Raw genomic sequence first — 21,958 nt, forward strand, 5'->3', positions numbered from 1 at the left:
AAGGCACCGACTATTTCAAATTCATTTTTTCTCGGATTCAAACTGCGAATTAATAGTCATGTATTATTGTATTATTAATACTATATGCTCGGAAACGGGCCCTTTGGATCCAATAAATATTCGTATTTTCATTCTTCTATGTATGCCATGTTTTCATATACCAATCCCATTGCTTCCCCGATTTCCCCCTATTTCAATTTCTATATCAATATGGCAAAAATAAAGAGGAGAAGTGGCTAAGTATTAAGTAAAGTTATGTGTCCTTCACCACACGTGTGTTCGTTGATTGATTGATTAATTGACGTACTGACTGACTAAACTGATTGATTGATTATTGGCGACTCAAATGGGCTAAGACCAGAAGCAGTTTTTGGGGGGGAGGGGGCAGGGGGCCCGCCCCCCCCTTTTTGGGAAAAAATTTGGTTGCTTATATAGGGAATCACTGAAGCGTGACTGGAGCGGGCCCCCTCTTATGTCAGTCAGTGGGCCCCCACTTATGAAAAATTCTGGATCCGCCACTGAAGACAGACAAGGAATGTTTATTTTGTGGTTAATTCCAATTTCTTTCAAAACAGAAAAACGGTTTCGCTTGGTGTAGTAAATAAATATAGTTGATATAAACATATGTGTACGAGTGTATATATCAAATCTTTAAATTCTTAAAAAGCGTATTGCTTGATTTACTTGGAATTGAGAATATACCGATTTTTTTAACTTATTTGTGTAGTATAAAGAACAATGATTATGTGTGAGAACAGATACAGAGTATGACGATTTTGGTATTTTAATGTTTTATTTTGCTGTGCTACCACACAATTATAGCGGTTTTAATTCCAAGTGCGGATAATAATCACACATTATAGGTTTATCTATATCTTACAAGGGAGGAAACATCTAGTCAAAATATAGAACAAATTTAAACTTTTTTTATATACCTGCAAAAAATATTGAGGCCAATACCGGTAACGGTAGGTAATCATTTTTTGTATTTTAGTCTCTGTAAAACATAAAGGTGTGTATATATGACACATGTGCCATTAATATTGATTGCAATAATGTTTGAATACAAAGTTTTTGTTGATCTCCTCATTTAAATCTTCACCAGGTGAGTGACCTTAATCAATTCAACAAGATAATATTTTTCTCTTTTTTTAAATGGGTCAAATACATATCGCGAGTAGTTTCCTTTGCACTGTTATAAGACGATTGATTTTATTTTATAAGGTACGATATATTTATTTAAATTTGAGGGGGGTAGCTATATATGATATTTCTGATATATTCTTGTCTTAATCTATAGCAATATATATTTATATGAAACTGTGGCTGAGGGTTCTAAAAAATGCCCAGCTACTGAAAGTAAACAGACTAATATTTAACATGTTTAAAAGTATCTTATCCGTCACACATGCATTAGGAATTTCATGCACTATTCAGATCGATTATACTTATCGAAAATCAAATTGCCAATGAAATATTCAGTTTGTTATAATACTTAAGTATATCTTTTTTTTCATTAATGTTTACAGAAGTTGCTTTAAAATAACGAATTCCAAAGGTGAAGAATATTAAGGCATCATATATCCCATTTTGGATTACGGACATTTACATATGTTTTGGAAAAGTGCAACGAAGGCTATATAACACTAGTAAAATTACAACACTGCAGTCTTTTTTAGGCCACGTGTGTCCTGCTTAAGTTAAAACGCTGTCCTTACTAGGCAAACAACAGCTGGTAAATCAGTGGCGGATCCAGAACTTTTCCTAAGGGGGGGGGGGGGGGGCGCTCCAGTCATGCTTCAGTGATTCCCTATATAATCAACCAAATTTCCACCCCCCCCCCCCCCTTGATCCGCCTTTGTAAATAATTGAGTTAAACTCGTTTCGAAATTCATATTTCCCGCTGGACATACGTTATATATGCCACAGCCAAAAAATTCTGCAATAGTAAAGAAAACCACAATGAGATTAGAAAGATTTCGTGCATATATTAAGAACCAATTCAGTTGGTAAGTGAATAAAGTATTCCTGACTTATATTAGGTACATCTAACGCACTCTGTATATTTTCACAGACGCATTGTCAGAAAAACAGGAATTCAGTTTACTACCTCACTACTACATGAACTACGAGACGCATTAAATTTTTAAATACAACTCAATACACAGACCTGGAGCAATCATGCAGAACACACATGCACACCTTGGTTCGATGATCATGTACTGACAAAAAAATACATATTATCAGGGCCGTAACTACCTATGAGGCAGGGGAGGCAACTGCCTCCCCTGAATTTTCTACACAATTTTTTTTTTTTTTAAGTAATAAAAAGAAATTTTGACAATATGTCCACGAAGAATTTGAATTTATAGTATAAACAACACAAGTTTACAGTTTTAACAGTGTTATCATGATACGTGATATATGTCATTTTCCGGATTTTTGATCGATAGTGAAACGTTTCAGTATTTAAAATTGAGAATGGAAATGGGGAATGTGTCAAAGAGACAACAACCCGACCAAATAAAAAACAACAGCAGAGGGTCACCAACAGGTCTTCAATGTAGCGAGAAATTCCCGCACCCGGAGGCGTCCTTCAGCTGGCCCCTAAACAAATATATACTAGTCCAGTGATAATGAACGCCATACTAATTTCCAAATTGTACACAAGAAACTAAAATTAAAATAATACAAGACTAACAAAGGCCAGAGGCTCCTGACTTGGGACAGGCGCAAAAATGCGGCGGGGTTAAACATGTTTGTGAGATCTCAACCCTCCCCCTATACCTCTAATCAATGTAGTAAAGTAAACGCATAACAATACGCACATTAAAATTCAGTTCAAGAGAAATCCGAGTCTGATGTCAGAAGATGTAACCAAAGAAAATAAACAAAATGACAATAATACATAAATAACAACAGACTACTAGCAGTTAACTGACATGCCAGCTCCAGACTTCAATTAAACTGACTGAAAGATTATGATTTCATCATATGAACATCAGGCACAATCCTTCCCGTTAGGGGTTTAGTATCATACCATCATAACATATATGAGAAAAACATAACCCGTGTCATGCCAACAACTGTTTTTAAAAAATAATGTGTTTAGTTCCGATGCAAAGACCTTATCAGTGACTCAATATTAACGCCAAAATATGCAATCTTTAATGACTTGACAACAGTATCGTAATTATATCCCTTCTTAATAAGTCTATTCATAGGTTTTGTAATGTTTCTGAGGTGAATACTGACACCTTTGTGCTTTATAAAGAATATTACCATAAAAAATTGGATGTGAAATACCTGAACGTATTAGAAGTCTGCATGTTGAGCTATATTTACGAATGATGTCTTTATACCGATGATAAAATTTAGTAAATGTTTTGACTAGTTTGTGATATCGAAAACCCTGGTGTAATAATTTTTCAGTAATACATAAATTTCTCTCGTTAAAATCTAAAACATTGTTACATACACGAGCGAATCGTACAAGTTGAGATATATAAACACCGTAAGATGGTGACAAGGGAACGTCACCATCTAAAAACGGATAATTAACGATAGGAAATGAAAAATCATCCCTTTTATCATAAATTTTAGTATTCAGCTTTCCATTAGTGATATAGATATCAAGATCGAGAAAAGGGCAGTGGTCATTGTTAGTATTAGCTTTATTTAAAGTAAGTTCAACAGGATAAATTTCATTAATATACATACTGAAGTCGTCATTATTGAGAGCCAAAATATCATCCAAATATCTAAAAGTATTATTAAATTTGTTTATCCGATGTTGTTTCGATGGGTCTTTGCTTATTTTTGTCATAAATTGTGACTCATAACAATACAAAAACAGGTCCGCAATAAGTGGTGCACTTTGTTTGTTTGTTTTTTGTTCGTGTGGAAGTCCGTCTGTTATTCAGTATTGAATTCGTACGAGAACACATATTAAACTTTGCTTTTCGCTAATTTTGAATAAAACATAACTGTTCACATTTATTTAGGGACTCAATTAAGCATAGGAAGTTTCCTTTGTATTGTGAATCTTTAATAATATCGGAAATTCGTTACCAGCTGAATCAGCAGTTGGATAATTTTTTTAACGTTTCCTGATCGTACGAGAACATTAAGGTCAATGCCTTAGTAGTTAAACACTCCCATTCGTTGTAGCAGGGACTTTCTATACTAAGTATATATACAGTATAGAAAGTCCCTGGTTGTAGTTATATACATGTTTGTTCAGCTTTCAAAAATATTGAAATTCAAGGTCCTCGATAAAAAAAAAGTATATATCTTGCCGTCTATGATCCTGCTTTATATGGTTTTGTTTTAACTTACCAGTTTGATTTCTAACAAAAAGATTTTTAAATACAAATAATAATTGTTTGCATAAAAATAACTTCCAGGATCCACCAATACTGATGTTTCTTAAAGAAAGGAAATCGAAGGAAAACGGGTCATTTTAGCTAGATTTTATTGAGAAAAACATCCGCGGTCACAATGTATTTAATGTTAATAATAAAAGGTCAACATACGGCCTTCAAGACGGAGCATTGGCTCACCCCGAACAGCAATCTCAGCTTGTTTTTGCAAAAAAAATGCTTCCAGGTTCAAGCAATACTGATGTTTCTTAAAGTAAGGAAATCAAATGAAAAAGGGTGCTGATGAAGGTAAATCCAGAAAAGCGCTTCGGACGCAATAACTTGTTAAACGTGTTGTTTTCCATTTTTTTTTAACCATTTTAATGAGAAGAAAAAATCGGGGTGGGGGGGGGGGGGGCTGCGCCCCCAACCTCCTCTTTTAGGGGCCTCATTCGGCGGCCCCCAAACCTCTGCCTCCCCTGAATTCGAACCCTAGTTACGGCCCTGATTATATACATTATAGGTTCATTGTCGGAAAATTCACAACGAGCTTTAGAAGCAGAACGAAAAATGAAGTTTAACGAACTATTCTCTTGTTTCGTATCGACTACAAATAAATTTTGCGTTTCCATGTACATTTATTATTTTAATCTAGCAATTTACATCCGGCACTGAAAGGTTTAGTTGTTTAAATCCAAGTAGTTGTCTCGGTTTTTTGTTGTTTTTTTGTTTTTGTTTTAAAGAAATTAACATGCAAAGTTTATACGCGGACCGCGAAGAGGACACCAAAATTAATTGTTGCATCAAAAGGATTATTCAAATTACCGTTTGTTCAATATGGAAGAGGGATAACAGAGACTAGATTTGTAAAAGTGTAAATAGAGCAAAACATTATTTTTGTACCTGTTATTTTAAATCTTTATTCGTGTACCTGTTATTTTAAATCTTTATTCGTGTACCTGTTATTTGTACAAAAGCATGTTGATTGCATGATAAATTATTACGGAAGTTGCTAAAACCTACTGGAATCTAGTATTAAAAATGATATAAATAAATAATACATATCGCAAACAAAATTTGCCACAATTCTACGCATTTGGATAAAATCAAAATGTTACTAGATACAATCATATTGTCAACTTTTGCATCGAACGTTTTTAACCAACATTAATTATTTTTTTATTTAAAGATAAAAACCTCGTTTTCTGTTGCTTGACTGTAGTCTACAAGTCCACAATTTTTCCGATATGAATTAGTTTTGGTTGTCATATTGAAATAAATTAAAATTCTTTGACGAAAATGAGTCATTACATTGTGTTCCGTTCTGTTTGCTTTTCAGAGAACAGTTTGACAATATGGGTTCCGAATGGTTTAAGAATATGTGTGGTGTACAATTAACCGACAAACAAATGGAAAACATTCCACACACGAGAACAGAACTAGGAATTCACATATCAACAAAATTTGCACAGATGTTTGGAATTATGGGAACTTGTATCGTAGGTCCTATTGCAGGGGCAGTCAATAAAGACACTAGAAACTGGCCCGATATAAAAGATAAAATGACAACGATGGGTACAGGTGGAGTTGCCTTAGGATTCGTCGTGGGGCCGCTTCTTACTTATTCCTTAATGAAGAATCAAGACGACTATCGAGTGTGGGACAGGTGTTATCGAATACGTCATAGCAGAAATCAAGTTCGTGTAGATCAATTATCTCTTTTAGGATCCGCCTGCGGCGCAGGCGTAGCTGCATATACCGGAAATGGTGCTGCATTTGGCGGACTTGTTGGTATGACTAGCGGAGTCATATTAGCTGCTCTCTACAACAGCGCGACGACAAAGAAGAACAAAAAGTAAAAAAGTTGTCTCGTCAATGATAGTGTGCCATTGAATATATTTTTTAGAAAGTCAATGAGTGGTTTATTTTTTTTATCTCGTTTGCTACGAATGTCACAGAATGGAGGATCTGTGGATGTTGATTCGACGACGACGGCATAAACTTTGTATTGAGCTTGTAGAATTATATTTTAAAGGATAGAGGATTCCTTGATGTTCAAAAATCTCGTTTTCTTTATGCCTTTTACCCTCCACAGTTTACGTCTGACACCAATTATCACTGACATTTTCATCTTTCATTGAAGGAATACAAGAACTGCTAAGGTTTTTTTTCGTTCCATTAACTTTTCACAAACCATGCGTAAAAGTCAGCTCAGTTACTTAATTTTTTACATATAACTTAGGGAAATAAAATGCAACCGATAACTATTTAAGATCCATTTAAAAATTGTAAAAAAGGTAAACAACACGTTATAAGTTTCATGCGTCCGAAAGAGCTTTTTGTGGATCTACCTTCATCAGGAACGTTCAAAGCCGAGGAAGTATAAGAGACGAAACTGTGGAAAGCTTTATGATCAAAACGTACTTAAACAAAAAAAGCCAAATTCATCTAAGTACCGTAAGAAATTGGTGAAAGAAAATTATAAAGAATCTGCGTTGAAATTGTCACATTGTTTTGAGATGGAGGGGGAGGGGGGGGGGTTCTTACAGCCATCACAAGGTCTACACGGTATTTTAATTTTAAAGTGTCCAATGCATGATAAAAGAAGCTGACATAATCCTCATATGTTGAAAGGGTTTAAGTATTTAATGAGAGACTACCAAAACACACAATACACACAAACTACAGAATTTTACAGCTTGAAGTTTTTCCTTATGTTGTGCTGCTACATCACTGCACCCGTTTGGGGAGGGTTGAGCGCTCACAAACATGGTTAACCCCGCCACATTCTATATGTTCCTGTCCCATGTTAGTAGCCTTTAATACAGTGGTCTTCGTTGGTTGCTGTCCATCATGTCCTTTTATTGTTTTAAAAAAAACACACCCAGCAATCTATTTGCATGAATTATGACGAACATACTCGTATTGTGTATACGAGTAGTTTTACGCTGATAGATTCACGTAAATAGAGGTGTGTCAAGTCCTTAAGGTAGCACAATACAAAGATTTTATACCTCCAATTCCCCAGTTTTAAAATGCTGTAACTTTCGTTATAATGCTTGAAAAATTTTAAAAGTGGTATTTATGGATAGCTAACAGATTACTCTTTCAAACCAATGCAATGCTAGTATTATACAACAATTATGTAATCAATTATAATGTTAACTGTGTCTACAAAATTTTACAAGAAATTTCCACTTTCTATTGAAATTAGCTTCTTCATGGTTATCCTGAGAGGGTTGGTTTTATTATATGTTGTTCCTAGAGTCATTATCTACAAAAGGGTGTCTCAGATTTTGGATAGAATGTATAGATCAAATTTTACACCTAATCAATCATTATCTACTTTCATGTGGTAAGGATATTTACACTAATTAGAGATTTATGAGAGAATGGAATACGATAGGGATACTTTTATACACCCTTTTGTAGCTCCTGCTGTGTTGATTAAGATTTCGTTGAAATTTCCTGTATAGCTATAGAGATAAAAGAGCTAAATTCATTCAAGTCAACTGACCAAAATTTTGCCATTAACTGCATACTAATTGATTACATAATGATTGCATAACCACAATTTTGCATTCATATAAAAGTTTAATCTTTTATCTATCTATATATACCTCTTCTATTAATTTATATGCAGTCTTAATAAAGTAACAGCATTTTAAAGGTTGGAGATTGGAAGTAAAAAAATCTATGTATTGTGCTACCTTAGGCCACTCCAATTTGATTAATAGTTCTTTGGATTTGCCCGCTCCTGTTTTGGAGAAATCAACTTATCAATAAAAAAAATAATTACTGCTTCCGCATTGATTTGTTAATAAAAGGTCCAAAATCGGGATGCCAACATGAATTTGTGTCAGATCCTTGCATAGGATAAGTAGTTGGAACGGGGACCCAATTAATTGCCCCATTGGAACGCATTGAAAATCATTGTAAATACATAGGGTCCTGTTCAATAAATAATTTTGATAGCCACCTTGGGATTTCAGGTTCATGTTAGGCATTCATTTAGAAGTGTCTAAGTGCAATCTCAGTGCTTCATGACCGGCATTCCGTTGCAAAATTTTGTTTTTATTGACAACAGGGTCAGTCTGTCTACTTCCGGGAAAGAATAAAGGCTAGAATTTAGGCAATTTACTCTATGTACTGACGCCAGATTACATTTAAATCAATCAAAATTTTTACAGAAATTCAAACTAGAAAGCCTGCCCTTTCAAATAAATCTACATTCAGTTACAGAACTAGTGAAATAATAACACTACACAATTTATAACAAAAGTTATATATTTTTTTTAAGAACTACATTCATGGGTACCGGACTGGTTGCCCTAACTGGGATCCTATTCCTGTCAGACTTTATTTTTTTCCCCAGACTTAAAACTGCACTTTTAAAATAAAGATATACATCTCAGTACTTATTGTGCAAAGTTTCAAAAAAAATGATCCAACAGTTACAGAATTATAGATCCTTATCTATAACATCTCAAATACCAGAAAATTGATCCAAGAAATCTTAAATTCATGAAGAAAATATGCTAAAAATCAGCAAAACTTTTTTTATTTCCAGAGATATTTACATTCTGTAAATTGCAGAAGGTAGATAAATTCATTCTTTGTATGGAAATCTAGTTGAAACCAAAATTTGTTTAAAAATAAATTAAAAATATTATTTTTTTCAATTAAAATTAAAATATCTTCTGTTTTAAAGAATTACATATGCAAAACAAGCATACCCCATAAGGGAGCTACCATTTGATTTTTATGGGGGGGCTAGGATGAAAAATGTTGTCCTGCATTTTTTTTTTAGCTGTAATCTCTGTCCTGCATTTTTATTTTTCACTCTGTTCGGTCCTGCCTTTTTTTTTTTAGTTATCCTGACTTTTTTTTTACCAAAATTGTCGTCCTGACTTTTTTTTTTGCAAGTGTCTCATCCTGCCTTTTTTTTTACTCAAAAATCCTCTCCTGCCTATTTTTTTCAAATTTCATCATAGCCCACCCATAAAAATCAAATGGTAGCTCCCTAACAATGGTATAAAATATGAGACAAAGTCTTCAAATAGTCTGCTAAGTTCATTTAAAATACAATATAAGAGGCTAGATGCAGAGAAGTTCTCACTTGTAGCTAAAACCAGTCAAACAGCACCTCCTATAGTTTAACAGATGTGGAGGGAAATACTTGATCTTCCTGACCGCTTAATGCTACTGTGCGTTGTTGTACTTTTAACTGGTCTGAATGTCCCACTAGTTCATATGTGTGTTTTCTTTGACATTGAAACTGTTGGTGGCTGAGATCCATGTACTTTAGTCCAAGTTCACCAACCTGAATATAGATAAAAAAGACAAGTTAATAATGCAGGAACTTTTAAAAATGCATTAATGAAAATGAAATTCAAACAGTGAAACTATTAAAAGAGCACTTAGTGTTTCCTTAACCAGAAGCTGATCTCCAAAAGTTCCAAAACCAAGGAAGATATAGCTCCATTCATCTACTGCTGAAATAGATACAGATAAAATATATGGTCCTTTTAAGGACCATCAAAATCTTTAAAAGGGAGTCTAAAATTGTTGTACATTCAGTTTAAATTGCTTTTATAAGCTATATTATAGCCCTACCACTTAAATAACTTCAAAAAAATGTAAAATTAGAGAGCCCCTGGCAAGTGTTTCTGAGTTTACACAATAATATGTGGCTGGCTATGTGTGTGATGCGGCTCTAAATAAATGTGAGCTGGATTCGCACTCAACTTTCATAACTGAACCGTGGCACTTAAATGATTTATTTAATAGCCACAATTTATCAAAAACTTATTAAAAACCTAAAACTGAAACTATGGGATTCTTTTCTGTTTCCAGGTCCCAGAATTAAGATATTAGAAAGAAATAAGCCCATATTTTCCATCTGGCACTGTCCCCTGATGCCATATAACACATTTATTATTTCTTTCCCTGTGGCTTTTTCTAATACTATTTGCTGATATTTTTCAAAAATCCCTCCATTTTAACTTACAAGTGTAGGAATACATACTACAGACAACTATGACCTTTCTGTGACCCCCTTTTAAACTTTAAATTGAAAAACAAACTTTTTTAAATTTCATAAATTTAAATTTCAATTTAATTTAAAAAGTTTAATTCAAATTTTAAAAATAATTACACCATTATTTTCCTTATTGAATTTTGAAGCCTGTAGCCAAATTTCATCCATGAAACTTCAAAAATGAGCTTACAATTGCAGATTGAAATGTTCAAAACATGCTCTCTGACAGGAACGGGGACCCAATTAATTGCCCCATTGGAACGCATTGAAAATCATTGTAAATACATAGGGTCCTGTTCAATAAATAATTTTGATAGCCACCTTGGGATTTCAGGTTCATGTTAGGCATTCATTTAGAAGTGTCTAAGTGCAATCTCAGTGCTTCATGACCGGCATTCCGTTGCAAAATTTTGTTTTTATTGACAACAGGGTCAGTCTGTCTACTTCCGGGAAAGAATAAAGGCTAGAATTTAGGCAATTTACTCTATGTACTGACGCCAGATTACATTTAAATCAATCAAAATTTTTACAGAAATTCAAACTAGAAAGCCTGCCCTTTCAAATAAATCTACATTCAGTTACAGAACTAGTGAAATAATAACACTACACAATTTATAACAAAAGTTATATATTTTTTTTAAGAACTACATTCATGGGTACCGGACTGGTTGCCCTAACTGGGATCCTATTCCTGTCAGACTTTATTTTTTTCCCCAGACTTAAAACTGCACTTTTAAAATAAAGATATACATCTCAGTACTTATTGTGCAAAGTTTCAAAAAAAATGATCCAACAGTTACAGAATTATAGATCCTTATCTATAACATCTCAAATACCAGAAAATTGATCCAAGAAATCTTAAATTCATGAAGAAAATATGCTAAAAATCAGCAAAACTTTTTTTATTTCCAGAGATATTTACATTCTGTAAATTGCAGAAGGTAGATAAATTCATTCTTTGTATGGAAATCTAGTTGAAACCAAAATTTGTTTAAAAATAAATTAAAAATATTATTTTTTTCAATTAAAATTAAAATATCTTCTGTTTTAAAGAATTACATATGCAAAACAAGCATACCCCATAAGGGAGCTACCATTTGATTTTTATGGGGGGGCTAGGATGAAAAATGTTGTCCTGCATTTTTTTTTTAGCTGTAATCTCTGTCCTGCATTTTTATTTTTCACTCTGTTCGGTCCTGCCTTTTTTTTTTTAGTTATCCTGACTTTTTTTTTACCAAAATTGTCGTCCTGACTTTTTTTTTTGCAAGTGTCTCATCCTGCCTTTTTTTTTACTCAAAAATCCTCTCCTGCCTATTTTTTTCAAATTTCATCATAGCCCACCCATAAAAATCAAATGGTAGCTCCCTAACAATGGTATAAAATATGAGACAAAGTCTTCAAATAGTCTGCTAAGTTCATTTAAAATACAATATAAGAGGCTAGATGCAGAGAAGTTCTCACTTGTAGCTAAAACCAGTCAAACAGCACCTCCTATAGTTTAACAGATGTGGAGGGAAATACTTGATCTTCCTGACCGCTTAATGCTACTGTGCGTTGTTGTACTTTTAACTGGTCTGAATGTCCCACTAGTTCATATGTGTGTTTTCTTTGACATTGAAACTGTTGGTGGCTGAGATCCATGTACTTTAGTCCAAGTTCACCAACCTGAATATAGATAAAAAAGACAAGTTAATAATGCAGGAACTTTTAAAAATGCATTAATGAAAATGAAATTCAAACAGTGAAACTATTAAAAGAGCACTTAGTGTTTCCTTAACCAGAAGCTGATCTCCAAAAGTTCCAAAACCAAGGAAGATATAGCTCCATTCATCTACTGCTGAAATAGATACAGATAAAATATATGGTCCTTTTAAGGACCATCAAAATCTTTAAAAGGGAGTCTAAAATTGTTGTACATTCAGTTTAAATTGCTTTTATAAGCTATATTATAGCCCTACCACTTAAATAACTTCAAAAAAATGTAAAATTAGAGAGCCCCTGGCAAGTGTTTCTGAGTTTACACAATAATATGTGGCTGGCTATGTGTGTGATGCGGCTCTAAATAAATGTGAGCTGGATTCGCACTCAACTTTCATAACTGAACCGTGGCACTTAAATGATTTATTTAATAGCCACAATTTATCAAAAACTTATTAAAAACCTAAAACTGAAACTATGGGATTCTTTTCTGTTTCCAGGTCCCAGAATTAAGATATTAGAAAGAAATAAGCCCATATTTTCCATCTGGCACTGTCCCCTGATGCCATATAACACATTTATTATTTCTTTCCCTGTGGCTTTTTCTAATACTATTTGCTGATATTTTTCAAAAATCCCTCCATTTTAACTTACAAGTGTAGGAATACATACTACAGACAACTATGACCTTTCTGTGACCCCCTTTTAAACTTTAAATTGAAAAACAAACTTTTTTAAATTTCATAAATTTAAATTTCAATTTAATTTAAAAAGTTTAATTCAAATTTTAAAAATAATTACACCATTATTTTCCTTATTGAATTTTGAAGCCTGTAGCCAAATTTCATCCATGAAACTTCAAAAATGAGCTTACAATTGCAGATTGAAATGTTCAAAACATGCTCTCTGACAGGAACGGGGACCCAATTAATTGCCCCATTGGAACGCATTGAAAATCATTGTAAATACATAGGGTCCTGTTCAATAAATAATTTTGATAGCCACCTTGGGATTTCAGGTTCATGTTAGGCATTCATTTAGAAGTGTCTAAGTGCAATCTCAGTGCTTCATGACCGGCATTCCGTTGCAAAATTTTGTTTTTATTGACAACAGGGTCAGTCTGTCTACTTCCGGGAAAGAATAAAGGCTAGAATTTAGGCAATTTACTCTATGTACTGACGCCAGATTACATTTAAATCAATCAAAATTTTTACAGAAATTCAAACTAGAAAGCCTGCCCTTTCAAATAAATCTACATTCAGTTACAGAACTAGTGAAATAATAACACTACACAATTTATAACAAAAGTTATATATTTTTTTTAAGAACTACATTCATGGGTACCGGACTGGTTGCCCTAACTGGGATCCTATTCCTGTCAGACTTTATTTTTTTCCCCAGACTTAAAACTGCACTTTTAAAATAAAGATATACATCTCAGTACTTATTGTGCAAAGTTTCAAAAAAAATGATCCAACAGTTACAGAATTATAGATCCTTATCTATAACATCTCAAATACCAGAAAATTGATCCAAGAAATCTTAAATTCATGAAGAAAATATGCTAAAAATCAGCAAAACTTTTTTTATTTCCAGAGATATTTACATTCTGTAAATTGCAGAAGGTAGATAAATTCATTCTTTGTATGGAAATCTAGTTGAAACCAAAATTTGTTTAAAAATAAATTAAAAATATTATTTTTTTCAATTAAAATTAAAATATCTTCTGTTTTAAAGAATTACATATGCAAAACAAGCATACCCCATAAGGGAGCTACCATTTGATTTTTATGGGGGGGCTAGGATGAAAAATGTTGTCCTGCATTTTTTTTTTAGCTGTAATCTCTGTCCTGCATTTTTATTTTTCACTCTGTTCGGTCCTGCCTTTTTTTTTTTAGTTATCCTGACTTTTTTTTTACCAAAATTGTCGTCCTGACTTTTTTTTTTGCAAGTGTCTCATCCTGCCTTTTTTTTTACTCAAAAATCCTCTCCTGCCTATTTTTTTCAAATTTCATCATAGCCCACCCATAAAAATCAAATGGTAGCTCCCTAACAATGGTATAAAATATGAGACAAAGTCTTCAAATAGTCTGCTAAGTTCATTTAAAATACAATATAAGAGGCTAGATGCAGAGAAGTTCTCACTTGTAGCTAAAACCAGTCAAACAGCACCTCCTATAGTTTAACAGATGTGGAGGGAAATACTTGATCTTCCTGACCGCTTAATGCTACTGTGCGTTGTTGTACTTTTAACTGGTCTGAATGTCCCACTAGTTCATATGTGTGTTTTCTTTGACATTGAAACTGTTGGTGGCTGAGATCCATGTACTTTAGTCCAAGTTCACCAACCTGAATATAGATAAAAAAGACAAGTTAATAATGCAGGAACTTTTAAAAATGCATTAATGAAAATGAAATTCAAACAGTGAAACTATTAAAAGAGCACTTAGTGTTTCCTTAACCAGAAGCTGATCTCCAAAAGTTCCAAAACCAAGGAAGATATAGCTCCATTCATCTACTGCTGAAATAGATACAGATAAAATATATGGTCCTTTTAAGGACCATCAAAATCTTTAAAAGGGAGTCTAAAATTGTTGTACATTCAGTTTAAATTGCTTTTATAAGCTATATTATAGCCCTACCACTTAAATAACTTCAAAAAAATGTAAAATTAGAGAGCCCCTGGCAAGTGTTTCTGAGTTTACACAATAATATGTGGCTGGCTATGTGTGTGATGCGGCTCTAAATAAATGTGAGCTGGATTCGCACTCAACTTTCATAACTGAACCGTGGCACTTAAATGATTTATTTAATAGCCACAATTTATCAAAAACTTATTAAAAACCTAAAACTGAAACTATGGGATTCTTTTCTGTTTCCAGGTCCCAGAATTAAGATATTAGAAAGAAATAAGCCCATATTTTCCATCTGGCACTGTCCCCTGATGCCATATAACACATTTATTATTTCTTTCCCTGTGGCTTTTTCTAATACTATTTGCTGATATTTTTCAAAAATCCCTCCATTTTAACTTACAAGTGTAGGAATACATACTACAGACAACTATGACCTTTCTGTGACCCCCTTTTAAACTTTAAATTGAAAAACAAACTTTTTTAAATTTCATAAATTTAAATTTCAATTTAATTTAAAAAGTTTAATTCAAATTTTAAAAATAATTACACCATTATTTTCCTTATTGAATTTTGAAGCCTGTAGCCAAATTTCATCCATGAAACTTCAAAAATGAGCTTACAATTGCAGATTGAAATGTTCAAAACATGCTCTCTGACAGGAACGGGGACCCAATTAATTGCCCCATTGGAACGCATTGAAAATCATTGTAAATACATAGGGTCCTGTTCAATAAATAATTTTGATAGCCACCTTGGGATTTCAGGTTCATGTTAGGCATTCATTTAGAAGTGTCTAAGTGCAATCTCAGTGCTTCATGACCGGCATTCCGTTGCAAAATTTTGTTTTTATTGACAACAGGGTCAGTCTGTCTACTTCCGGGAAAGAATAAAGGCTAGAATTTAGGCAATTTACTCTATGTACTGACGCCAGATTACATTTAAATCAATCAAAATTTTTACAGAAATTCAAACTAGAAAGCCTGCCCTTTCAAATAAATCTACATTCAGTTACAGAACTAGTGAAATAATAACACTACACAATTTATAACAAAAGTTATATATTTTTTTTAAGAACTACATTCATGGGTACCGGACTGGTTGCCCTAACTGGGATCCTATTCCTGTCAGACTTTATTTTTTTCCCCAGACTTAAAACTGCACTTTTAAAATAAAGATATACATCTCAGTACTTATTGTGCAAAGTTTCAAAAAAAATGATCCAACAGTTACAGAATTATAGATCCTTATCTATAACATCTCAAATACCAGAAAATTGATCCAAGAAATCTTAAATTCATGAAGAAAATATGCTAAAAATCAGCAAAACTTTTTTTATTTCCAGAGATATTTACATTCTGTAAATTGCAGAAGGTAGATAAATTCATTCTTTGTATGGAAATCTAGTTGAAACCAAAATTTGTTTAAAAATAAATTAAAAATATTATTTTTTTCAATTAAAATTAAAATATCTTCTGTTTTAAAGAATTACATATGCAAAACAAGCATACCCCATAAGGGAGCTACCATTTGATTTTTATGGGGGGGCTAGGATGAAAAATGTTGTCCTGCATTTTTTTTTTAGCTGTAATCTCTGTCCTGCATTTTTATTTTTCACTCTGTTCGGTCCTGCCTTTTTTTTTTTAGTTATCCTGACTTTTTTTTTACCAAAATTGTCGTCCTGACTTTTTTTTTTGCAAGTGTCTCATCCTGCCTTTTTTTTTACTCAAAAATCCTCTCCTGCCTATTTTTTTCAAATTTCATCATAGCCCACCCATAAAAATCAAATGGTAGCTCCCTAACAATGGTATAAAATATGAGACAAAGTCTTCAAATAGTCTGCTAAGTTCATTTAAAATACAATATAAGAGGCTAGATGCAGAGAAGTTCTCACTTGTAGCTAAAACCAGTCAAACAGCACCTCCTATAGTTTAACAGATGTGGAGGGAAATACTTGATCTTCCTGACCGCTTAATGCTACTGTGCGTTGTTGTACTTTTAACTGGTCTGAATGTCCCACTAGTTCATATGTGTGTTTTCTTTGACATTGAAACTGTTGGTGGCTGAGATCCATGTACTTTAGTCCAAGTTCACCAACCTGAATATAGATAAAAAAGACAAGTTAATAATGCAGGAACTTTTAAAAATGCATTAATGAAAATGAAATTCAAACAGTGAAACTATTAAAAGAGCACTTAGTGTTTCCTTAACCAGAAGCTGATCTCCAAAAGTTCCAAAACCAAGGAAGATATAGCTCCATTCATCTACTGCTGAAATAGATACAGATAAAATATATGGTCCTTTTAAGGACCATCAAAATCTTTAAAAGGGAGTCTAAAATTGTTGTACATTCAGTTTAAATTGCTTTTATAAGCTATATTATAGCCCTACCACTTAAATAACTTCAAAAAAATGTAAAATTAGAGAGCCCCTGGCAAGTGTTTCTGAGTTTACACAATAATATGTGGCTGGCTATGTGTGTGATGCGGCTCTAAATAAATGTGAGCTGGATTCGCACTCAACTTTCATAACTGAACCGTGGCACTTAAATGATTTATTTAATAGCCACAATTTATCAAAAACTTATTAAAAACCTAAAACTGAAACTATGGGATTCTTTTCTGTTTCCAGGTCCCAGAATTAAGATATTAGAAAGAAATAAGCCCATATTTTCCATCTGGCACTGTCCCCTGATGCCATATAACACATTTATTATTTCTTTCCCTGTGGCTTTTTCTAATACTATTTGCTGATATTTTTCAAAAATCCCTCCATTTTAACTTACAAGTGTAGGAATACATACTACAGACAACTATGACCTTTCTGTGACCCCCTTTTAAACTTTAAATTGAAAAACAAACTTTTTTAAATTTCATAAATTTAAATTTCAATTTAATTTAAAAAGTTTAATTCAAATTTTAAAAATAATTACACCATTATTTTCCTTATTGAATTTTGAAGCCTGTAGCCAAATTTCATCCATGAAACTTCAAAAATGAGCTTACAATTGCAGATTGAAATGTTCAAAACATGCTCTCTGACAGGAACGGGGACCCAATTAATTGCCCCATTGGAACGCATTGAAAATCATTGTAAATACATAGGGTCCTGTTCAATAAATAATTTTGATAGCCACCTTGGGATTTCAGGTTCATGTTAGGCATTCATTTAGAAGTGTCTAAGTGCAATCTCAGTGCTTCATGACCGGCATTCCGTTGCAAAATTTTGTTTTTATTGACAACAGGGTCAGTCTGTCTACTTCCGGGAAAGAATAAAGGCTAGAATTTAGGCAATTTACTCTATGTACTGACGCCAGATTACATTTAAATCAATCAAAATTTTTACAGAAATTCAAACTAGAAAGCCTGCCCTTTCAAATAAATCTACATTCAGTTACAGAACTAGTGAAATAATAACACTACACAATTTATAACAAAAGTTATATATTTTTTTTAAGAACTACATTCATGGGTACCGGACTGGTTGCCCTAACTGGGATCCTATTCCAGTTATCAAACGCAGATTATTCGAAATGGATTTCGTTTTACCTATGAAGACCTGTTCTAGAAGATATAAAATATAAAATCTTTCATTAGAGGACTACTATCACAACAGTACTCATTTGAACCATTGTCATTCCCGATCATTGTTTCAACAGATATAGTCAGTCTTGTCTGAAATTAATCTGCTATTCACCGGCTGTTTAGACAGACAAGATATGTTGTCCAACGGTCCCAGCTTATCTGTCAAAACAGCCGTTGGACATCAGAGTAATCTCGTACTACAACAGACGTAGACTGAGCTATCTGTCTTGGATAAAAATGATATTAAATTCACATGATTTAAAATAAATGACATATAAATCTTATTTTGATGAAACCCCATATCCCCTTGTTAGTCTATTGACATGCACTCAGAACTCTTTTGTAATGGACAATTTAAGAGTTCCAATATTCGAGATCAAAGTGGTGGTGGCCTGCAAATAATAATAATGCCTGCATCATTGGTGCATCCACTTCCAGGTTGAGATGTATTTCAGGTTTCAGATGCAAAAGAAAAATGTATTTTGCCATATCAGAAAAATGCATGTGAATGTGGTTTAATGACAATGTACGTACGTATTTCAAGGGAAGGTTTCATTTTACTGAGATCTACATGCATAGCAATATAACTATTTTACTGAAGATGTTGTTAAAATATTCACATCACCCATTATATGTTGATCCTATTGTGGATAAATATATAGTTCCAACTAGATGTCAACCAGCCAACGAACAATCACCACCATATACGAAAACAACTGTTTCAAAGATATTTAATATTTTTCAAGGGCATTTTTTAAATATATATATTCCATAAAATATATTAACCTACCATGATTCCTCTTGATAAACTTTATCCGCTTTGCCTTCTTAATACAATGTATATACACATGTGTGAATTTAAATAAACATTCATGAAGTTGAAGCTTATTTGACCAAAATAGTGAAAATTATACTAAACCAAAGCGAACCAGAAAGTTGGGTATGGTATAGACTGTACTACAGGCACATTGTCAAATACATCAAATTATATGCATTAGAGCATGTTTCTCTTCATTTTCCTTTGAAGTTACCAAATTTTAACATGTACATAAATTTCGAAATTGCACAATTTAAAAAAAATATACCGCTCGCTCCACTTGTACAACACCCACCTCAACAAAACCCATTTTCAAGAATTTTTTACAATCAAAAAATTTCGCTGGCTCGCCCCATATTTTTTGGAGCTTTTGTCCAAAGAACTATAAATCAAATTGGTGTGGCCTTAAGTATGTAACTACGCTATCTTAAACGGAGGTGTGTCAAGTCCTTTATTAAGTAATTATTCTTAAACAGAGGTGTGTCAAGTCCTTAAGTAAGTGATTATTCTTAAACAGAGGTGTGTCAAGTCCTTAAGCTGTTAAGTAAATAATTATTCTTAAACAGAGGTGTGTCAAGTCCTTAAGTAAGTAACTTCTCATAAAAAGAGGTGTGTTAAGTCGTTAAGTAAGTAACTAACTGAAACAGAGGTGTACCAAGTCGTCTAGGAAGTAGTTTCACATCTCCTTACTTATATATCTATAGAGATATGCCAAGTCGTATAGGAAGTGTCTTCACATAAACCGATAGTTAAGTCGCCAAGGAAGACGCTTTACATACATAGATGTATGATAGGTCGTTAAGGAAGTAGCTTCACATAAACAGAGGTGTGCTAGGTCGTTAAGGAAGAAGCTTCACATGCATAGAGGTATGCTAAGTCGTTATGAAAATAGCTTCACATACAAAAAGGTATGCTAAGTCGTGAAGGAAATAGCTTCACATAAACAGAGGTATGCTAAGTCGTTAATGAAATAGCTTCACCTAAACAGCTTTTTCTAGTCGTTAAGGAAGAAGCTTTTCATAAACAGAATGAAGCTAAGTCGATACGGAAGTTTCAGGGGGTTCGCGGGTATATATATATAAAAAAACAGCAAAAAATTAAACATTTGTTTTTTTTTTCATTACAAATTTTTTTTATTACATTATTAGTTATTACTTTATAATATGGTACAAAAATCACCCAGACAAATCGATTTGGTTTGGCTACAGATGACTTTAAAAATGTTTATATCATTGAAAAAGCTCCAAATTATCTCCCTTTGGTGCAAAAATGTCACATTTTTTGACGTTCAAACTGAAATATCTTTTTTAACAAATCGGTGACCTATATTTTTTATAATTTTTTTTCAAACAAGCTGTACATAAACTAAATAATTGTAAAATTTAAGCGATTTCTGTAATTTCTTTTTTTTTTTTATTTCGATATTACCAATATTTCTCCTATTAGTTCAACAGAAAAAATGACATTAACAAAAATGTATGCTTCTTTCTGAGGCAGATTGTGAGCCTAAATGAACGGTGACCCCATATTTTTATTTTATATTTCTGTTAGGTATAAGATAAAGTTTAATCATAGAAAAAAATAACAAAATCCTATATTAGAAAAAAAAGTTGATTTAGACCCGCGAGCCCCCTTAATTAAGTCGTTATGAAAAGAGCTTCACATACACAAAAAGTCGTTAGAGAAGTAATTCGGAGCTGTGGAATTTTTCTTTTTCTGGAGAGGAGAGGGATGTGAAAACTGGAATTATGAAGACTTTCTACAAGCAAAAGCATCAACCGTTTTTTTCTCTGGAGAGAAAGAGATAGAAAAATAAAACTCATAAAAACCCCTCAAAACCTCCAAATCATGATTTACTATGTCTGACAAATGTCGGAAGAAAAACAAATCATAAAAAATAACATGCTCTGTATTACTGATAAACTATTACACCAGGACAAACTAGTCAAACAATTTACTAAATTTTATCATCGGTCCAAGTACATCATTCCTAAATATAAATCATTCAACATGTAGACATCTTATATACGTCCAGGGGTTTCACACCCAATCTGTTATGGAAATTTTTTTACAAAGCACAAAAATATCGGCATATCCCTCATGAGCTAACAAACCTTAAAACAGACTTATTCAGAAAGATATATATGATATAGTTAGGAATCTGTTGTCAGGTCATTAAAAATGACATATTTTGGTCATAATATTCACTGCATTCCTTATAATTGGGAAATTTTGAAATGTGAGAATTCTTTTGGCAGAGGTATTATTGTAAATGTTATATCATTCTTCCTAATATTTGTTAAGGTATCCGACCTATAATAAAGATTTCCGGACAATTTCCGGAGTTTACCGAGGTCTCGATTTTCTCACCAAGTCGGTAATTTACGCCTAGTAGATCTTTCTTACAAATTGACGAAAGGTACGTATGCTTGACGTAAGCGAAAGTTAAAAATGTTTACCACTAGACTTAAAAACAAACAAGAACAACCATCGAAGTGAAAAAGCTCACTTTTACAATGTTCAAATTTAAGTGCAAAACGCACATTTGAAAAAAAGTTAAATAACACAAATACCGAACTATATGGAGATTCCCAGAACGGAGAAAAAAAATGGCACCATCAAAGGCTAAAAACAAATCGAACGAATGGAAAATTCCTGACTAGGTATAGTCATTTCCTTAAGTAAAACAAATGGTGGATTAATCAATCCTAATTGTATCATATTTCAGAGAAATAAATTTATTCATTCAAATGTGACGTAATTTTTGTGACTTTTTTTACAATTTCAAATGTGACGTCACTTTATGCGTTGATGCCTTGACTAAC

The 21,958-nt window shown here is 32.9% G+C and overlaps 2 long non-coding RNA genes across 2 annotated transcripts; one reads left to right on the forward strand and one right to left on the reverse strand.

The window, feature by feature from the left end:
- The first annotated feature begins 754 nt into the window (after positions 1 to 754).
- LOC143076656 (uncharacterized) lies at positions 755 to 6,423 on the forward strand. The gene is made up of 2 exons (XR_012978738.1): positions 755 to 968; positions 5,701 to 6,423. It is a non-coding gene; the product is annotated as an uncharacterized LOC143076656 (long non-coding RNA).
- A 2,676-nt stretch (positions 6,424 to 9,099) lies between these two features.
- On the reverse strand, positions 9,100 to 18,242 carry LOC143076658 (uncharacterized). The gene is made up of 5 exons (XR_012978739.1): positions 17,869 to 18,242; positions 16,627 to 16,830; positions 14,245 to 14,448; positions 11,863 to 12,066; positions 9,100 to 9,684 (listed from the first exon to the last, which is right to left on the reverse strand). It is a non-coding gene; the product is annotated as an uncharacterized LOC143076658 (long non-coding RNA).
- Positions 18,243 to 21,958: the final 3,716 nt, after the last annotated feature.

Source organism: Mytilus galloprovincialis, chromosome 5 (assembly GCF_965363235.1).
Source record: "Mytilus galloprovincialis chromosome 5, xbMytGall1.hap1.1, whole genome shotgun sequence".
Lineage (NCBI taxonomy): Eukaryota > Metazoa > Mollusca > Bivalvia > Mytilida > Mytilidae > Mytilus > Mytilus galloprovincialis.